This window comes from Coptis chinensis, chromosome 1 (genome assembly GCF_015680905.1).
Source record: "Coptis chinensis isolate HL-2020 chromosome 1, ASM1568090v1, whole genome shotgun sequence".
NCBI lineage: Eukaryota > Viridiplantae > Streptophyta > Magnoliopsida > Ranunculales > Ranunculaceae > Coptis > Coptis chinensis.
The window spans coordinates 19,102,684-19,110,333 of NC_141456.1; positions in this window are offsets into that span (position 1 = coordinate 19,102,684).

Consider the following 7,650-nt stretch of genomic DNA (forward strand, 5'->3'; position numbering starts at 1 on the left):
TTCATCATTGTCGGTTTAAACATAGCAAGAACAGGCCACTGTAATCTCCGAATGAAAGACTTTGAGTTGCCATAGACACACAACAAAAGGAAACATTCGATTACTCCATTAACTTTTACAGAAAGTTTACAGTGAATGAACCAGGACTCGGACATAATAACTTCGACTACCACACTTCTTTCCCATAATATCCACAAGCCACCAGATAACCCTTGACTCGGTACTACAAAAGACTCAAAATCCCCTAACCTTTTAATTAAATTGACTCCTTTATTCACAGAACACTTAGTCTCCATAACAAACATAAATATAGGCCTAACATCCTTGATTTTATTTTTCAGCTCCCCATGTTCTCCATTCTCACCCTGGATTTTCTTTTGGTTTTGGGACCCGAAGTCACTAAATGCACATTCACACTTTCTTTTGTCGCCCACCATTCATTTGAATATTCAACCTCTATTTTAGAAAGTTGCTGCGAGGCTTTTGTCGAGCGATGTTCTGTGCAACTCCTTCACCATTAGGGGATATAAGCCAGTCCATTTTTCGTCATCTTTTTCTCACAGTAAGGAATCTTCTGGCTAGCCAACCACTTCAGGTAGTTAAGGTGTTCACCCACCAGATTATCTGGTTCTAGGACCTGTGCGCGGCGACATCCAAAGACATTTTTCCGTAACCTTTGATGGGCCCAGTTAGTTCTAGAGCATCACAAGCGCTTCCTAAGTGCATCAGCAGTTGAAGAACACTTAGAAGTCTCTGAAGCAGCTCTATGATGACTTCCTTTTGAAAACCCTTTCCACCCTGTACTCAAATCTCCTGATGAACTTCTCCATAGTTTCCACTTTTTGTTCTTATTACCACTAACCTTCTCTTGGTCATCTTTTTCTAGTTTTTTCATACCAACTATTGATTTTAGCCATTTCCCTGAAGCACCCATTGTTAAAAATCAGTTCTTTGAGCTGATTCCAGCTTCAAAACTTCAAACAGAGAGAGAGAGAGAGAGAGAGAGAGAGAGAGAGAGAGAGAGAGATGTTCTACTCCAGTAACAAATTCGACACCCCAGTCACCGCAATACCCAATCATCACTACCAACCACCGTGACCTCCAACTTTCAACACCAACAACCACCATTTCCAGGCACCCATCTCGAATCACTACCAGCACCTTCCATCACTCAATCATTATTCTGCACCACCATCACCCTTCATGTATCAGCACGGCCGTCACCACTGTCTCAAACTAGCACCACCAAAACAGCACCACCTGACCGCTATTTTACATACAGATCAATGGCACATTCAATCATAGGATTTAGAATAGTTTACTGTTGTTCTAGTGTAATGAATAATTTAATTTCCAGCTTTTAATTAAAATGTTTTTAATTCAGTTTTATTTTCTATTAATTAGAAAAACAATTTAGTTTCTGTGATATCGGAGTAGAAACTCTGCCCAAGTGAAGATTAATTATCTCTATTAAGGGAGGGTGTTTTGATAATTATAACGATTAGGAACCGAGTAAGTTCACCCAGAGATGGGGTTCTAAATCAATTCCACGTGCCAATAACGCTCGTTCAGAGATGAAGAGTTGTTATTAGGGATCAAAAATTGAGACTAACTCTTTTAACGGAGATATGATTCGCTCAAACAGATTTTTCTATCTTCGAAATCAAAGTTTTTTTTTTTCATTATTTTCTCACCTAAATCCATTTTCACAAATTCACGTGATCATATTAGTTATTGTTTATAAATAAACTTTTGCAATTTCATTGAAATGTGAACGAAATGATAAACCCGACCGCTGTTTTATAGACAGATCAGTCAGCAACTTCGCTTGTAATGTTATTTGGATTTTCTTTGGCCTTTCAATGACTATATAAGTTATTTGGGAATCAATGTAATGGTATTTTGTTGTTTATAAAGTGGCAGGTGTTTTGTCTATTGAAGTTATCAATATGTAAGGTAGTAAAAAAAAACAAATATTATAAAAAAATACTATAAAATTAACGCCGCAATTGAAACACTTAGGATTGTAACTTAAAAATGAGAGACGTTATCTAAACAAACCACTGACATCAAAATATCATGTCTATCAAAACGGAGCACTGCAAAATGAGACACATAAGTTCCAAAATAATAACAAACATCTGAAAATGAGACAGCATTTCGATGTCCCCTAGTTCTTGTCTTCAACTATGTTCTCATGTTGGTCTGCAGACCCATCTTCACCATTTTCAGCATCCTTACCTTTGTTGTTTTCTGCATCCTTCAGCTGTACCTGACTTCCAGCTGCATCATCATGACTCTCTTCATCTTGGTCAATGTTGAGTTGGTCCTCAGTAACAGCTTCAGCATCCTCGTTCACTTGGTCACTTCCGGCTGCATCTGCTTGACTCTGTTCATCTTGGTCAATGTTGAGTTGGTCCTCAGTAGTAGCTTTAGCATCCTCGTTCACTTTGTCACTTCCAGCTGCATCTGCTTGACTATGTTGGCATTGGTCAGTCTCCACTTGGTTCTCAGTAGCAGGTTCAATATCCTTGTTCACTTGGTTCTCAGTAGCAGCTTCAACATCCTTGTTCACTTGGTATAACACCCGTCTTTTTATTGCATTTCCTATAATAATATTAATAGAAATAATAATAATAATAATGTAAATAGAAAACAGAAATAGGATATCCAGTAGATTTGGAAAAAAAAGCCCGTAAGTAAGTAGATAGGTTTAAAACCCTGGTTTTTCGGAGAGGTTTAAAAAAACTAGAAAATAAGGGTTTCTCACGTAGAGTTTATAAGAAAGAAAAAAAAAGAGGGTGAGAGTTTTACTGAGAGAAAAAAAGGGGTTTTGAACGAGGAAGATTATCGTTTCGCGTGACAGTAGACGACGGGGTTTCGATTTCGGGGAGTTGTTCGGGCTGTTCGGTTTTAACAGTGAGTAGTCTATTTTATTTCTATTTCACCTCACTTCGAGTTTTACAGTTTTAATGGTACGAAGAAAAACTTAGTTTTCCACTTAGTATTTTTATTCTGTATATTCTTCCGTTGTTGTTTTCTGTCGAATTGATAAACATGGTGATAAGAGCCCAAAACTGTAGTTTTAACCCCTTAATAATCATACTGTTAGACCAATTATGTGAATAATAAGTAAGAGTTAACACTGATTACGCGTTTTTATGCATTTCAGGGCTTCAAAGTCCATTATGTGCGAGAAATGTACCACTTTAGCGAGATCTGAGGAGCAAAGTCGTGAGAACTTCAAAGCCGTATCTTTGGACTCGGACCGGAATTGGGCATACCTTATGTCAAAACGACCGGCTCAGAAAGAGCTTTGTAATGGTCCAAGCCTTGACCCAATCAGAGGAGCAGAAGTGGACGAAAAGTCTGTGGAAGTCAACTGCAGCTGAAGAGGCCTTTTGAATTTGAAAAGAATTGGGTTTTGGGCACGATTCTCGCCCAAACCCCTCGCTCCAAGCCCATGCACGAATTTTGGATCTGAATGTATAAGAACAAAAGCTTAAGTCTTTGTTAATGGTAGATAGTTAGGTTAGAAAATAAATTAGATTAGTTAGCCTCCATTAAACCTTAATTCTAGATCTAGTTTTCATTAGATTAATTAAGTTTAATTTCATTTCAATTCTTGTTTTAGATTAAACTCTCAAATTATTGTTCTTGATTGATTAGATAATAAAAATAGTTATTTTGACAATTTCGATTTATAGATCTAAATTCCATTATTGTTTGTTATCATTTCATAGTTATTAATTAGATTTCGATTATTGTTTAGTGAAATCGCATAAAGTTAGAATCTTTTCATTATGTTTAGTTTAGATTTAATGGGAATTGTTAGTTTGATGAATCAAGGCTAAATCCTCCATTAGAGGGTTGATGAAGCCTTGATGAAAACTTAGTGGTTAGTATAGAATTGGTTGTAGAATCTATTCCACTCTAGAAAGTCGTGTTTAGCCATGAGAATGGGTGGGCGACTTCACATGCTAGTTAGTACTTTCGGTAGAAATGCCATGAACACTAGGGATTAGAACTTCGAATTTCTTGCCGTAAGAACGTGAGAATCGAGATACAAGAATCTATACTAGGTTATTAAGTTGGATTCGAGGTGGATTCAATTCCCCTCTAATCCTTTATCTAGATTCAAAACAAGCATATTTCCATAGTATTAAGTAGTTAAATTCAACGTAGACTCATTTTAGTTTCATCGTGAGTATAACACCGCCCGTAAAGCTCTCATTGACTTAAGAGCGACTAGTTAGACTTAGAAAACAATCCGTGCTAGAGAACTAGGAGTGGAACGAACTTCGTACTCCATTTAGTGCAATTCGCATTGAGAGTAGAAGCTTTGATAACAAGACACGTAAAAGTATAGTTTAGTTTACTTACGTTGTGAATTCATCGTTCATTTCGTAGGTAAACTATTCATTTTACATATTATCAAATGGCGCCGCTGCCATCTTAGTTGCACTTTAGCATTGTTTTCTTTGTAGAAGTAGTTATTTTTAAGTCCCATTAAACCCACCCACCCTTGTTTGATTCATACTGTGGTTGCCGTTTCAGTTTTGGAAAAATTCGAGAAAAAAACACCGAAGCGCCCCAGCAAAGAGAGCGCGACCAGCTATGTTCTTGGAATTTCATCAATACACTGGCGCCCAGCATTCAAAGAAGGCGACCAGCGCTAAGTTACTGGAATTTTTAGATCTACAAGCGGCGCCAAAGAAAGAAGCGACCAGCTAAGTTCTTGGAATTTCTAATTTACCGCAGGCCCAGCCAGCGCAAGAAGCCAGCCATAGCCTAGCTGAAATTTCCGGATTTCCCGGGCGCTATTCAAACGCGTAGCAAGGAGGCATTCAGTACTCCTTCTTCCCTCGCCCTTACGTCGGAGGAGTTTTAATTCTAGTATAATCGGGCTTGTTTTTCAGTAGAAATAAATACAACACCTATCTAGAATTTCACACACTACCGATATTATGGTGAAGAAAGAGAGACTCCTCTCTCGACTTTTATAAAAGCTTTGGCGATAGCCCTAAATCTTGCATCGTTCTAGCAGACCCAACGGGGATTTTCAATTCCCCAAACATATTTAATCGTTACCCGTTTTCCATGGTCTAGACCATGAAAAACCTTACCAACACATCGTAGGATTGAACAAGTCCTTACAACATTCCATCATCCTACCGTTGGTGCGGAACAGATTAAACTAAAGGGTATTTCCTTCACCTTAGCCCGATAAAGGCGGCGTCTTGGTTAAGCGCCCAAGCGCCTAATTCTCAATGGACTCGTGGGCCAAACTTGTTCAAACTGTTTATGGAACATTTTTACCCACCCCTAAAGACGGATGAAATGCTTTCCAAGATTCACTTTTTCGGCGAATCCTCATGAATCATTTTCGAGGCTTGGAATCGTTTCACCGATCTCCTTATAGAGTGTCCACACCATCACCTAGCAAAAGACAAGCTAGTTAGGTTGCCTTTTTCAAAGGACTTCAACATCACCATAAAGAAGTCCTTGACATAATGAATGGGGGTAGTTTCCTAAGTAAAGGAGCCTCAGAGGCTTACAAATTTTTAGAAGATCAAACTCAACGTAAAATAACTTGGGGGGGTAGTCATGATATCCCCGCTCTGCTTAGTTCTTCTTCAACGATTAAGGCCGCCGGTATGTTTGAGATAAAACCCGATCTAGAACTTAAAAATTTAATCGAATCTCTAACTAAAAAGGTTGAGGCCATTTCGGTTCAACAAAAGCCTATCCCCGTCATGAATGTAAATTCAAATCCATGTAGTTTCTGTTGGAGTCCTGAGCATCCTGACTCCCACTGTCCTATAGCCTATGAACATTCTTGTTCAATTAATAGTGAACCTAACGCCCCTTGGAGACAAAATCCCAACTTCGGTTGGAGAAATAACCAACAAGTCGCACCTCCAGGGTACAATAATCAATATGTTAGGCCACCACACGCGGTACAACCAAGCTACACCGGACAAGGGGCGAGTCGGGGTAATTATAATAATTATAACAACCAAGCACAACCTCGACAAGGTCAAGCACAAGGTCAATATAATTATAATAATTATAATGCTAATAGAGGTATCGTTCCGGGAAATAATAACTATCACAATCCGCTATAAATAATCAACGCGAGATAGTTCCAGTCCACACCACCCGCGTGACTACTACACCCACAAACCGAATCGTCTTGACACCTTCATACAAGTGAGCCAACAACTTTTCCAAACCATGGCTCAATCTAACCAACACATTCTACAATCCGTTAATAATTTAAACCAACAAGGTTAAGAGAAAGCCCAACCCAAAGGTGTGTTTCCGTCAAGCGATACCTAATCCTAAAAACAAACCACACGCTTTGAGGTAAACGGTAATACTAGTACGGAAACTACAACCGTAGGTGAACTAAATGCCATCACCACTCTCCGCTTCTAAGAGTGGTTGATAACAAAAGTAACTATGCCTATAGTTACCCCACCAAGATACTCCTACAACGGATGTCGAACTAGATACCCGAATAGAAACCGAAGAGCCTACCACGTAGAGGTACCGGTTAAACCACAACCTAAGAAACAAAAAGCCAAGGTTAAACATCCCGTTGATCCATATGCTAATTATAGAGAAAAACACCGTTTCCCCAAAAATTAGCCATGTTAACTAGGGATACAAATTATGAGGAGATTAGGAACGTTTTCAAAATCTAACTATAAACCTTCCCTTTCTCGAAGCTATTAAAAGCTACCACACCATGCTAAGTTTCTTAAGGAGTTGTGCACTACTAGGCGTAAGACCAACATACCTAAAGACGCCTTTTAACCGAGCAGTTCCCAACTTTATCCAAAAATAATGGAATTGTTAAGTACAAGGACCCCGGTCGTCCCTCTTGTCTATAATGCACCTTAGGAGATTCTCACACGACGACCGCATTTACTAGACACGGGGGCTAGTGTTAACTTACTCCCGTTTTATTTGTATAAACAAATAGGTCTAGAGGAGATGCAACCTACTAAAATGACATTGCAATTAGGCGATCGGTCCTATTAAGTATCCTAAGGGTGTGGTTGAAAACGTGCTAGTTAAAGTCCAAAATTTTTACTACCCAAATTTACTTAGTTGTCCTGAACCACGTAACTCACTAACGACTCTGTACCTATCATTTTAGGGCGTCCTTCTTGGCTCTGCCAACGGCCTCATAAACTGCAGCGATGGTTCGATGTCCTTGTCCTTTGGCCATCTTTTCATTGAGGTAAATGTTTTCAAAACTAGGACACGATTATCCGATTCATCTACAAATGGAGAGGTTAGCATGATCGAGCTTAGCTCAAGATTACTTCAAAACATGTTTCCAGAGAAACAGATTAACAAATTCCTTTCCTTCGAAATTCGACTTTAACAATGACTCCAGGTAGTAGTAGGCGAAATAGAAGAAGAATTCCTGCAACTCTTTTGCACCGCTTCTTTACCACTTCAGCGAGTCCCCCTTGCCAACAACCATACATCCTTTGATACTATGACGGAAGATGAATTTTTCCATCTCTATCCCGGTGATCCTTTTGACCCAACTATTGAGGAATGTCTTGCACATATCAAGATTTCGATGATATGGACTTGAGAGCTCTAGCTGAGAATCATTCACCTTCCTCA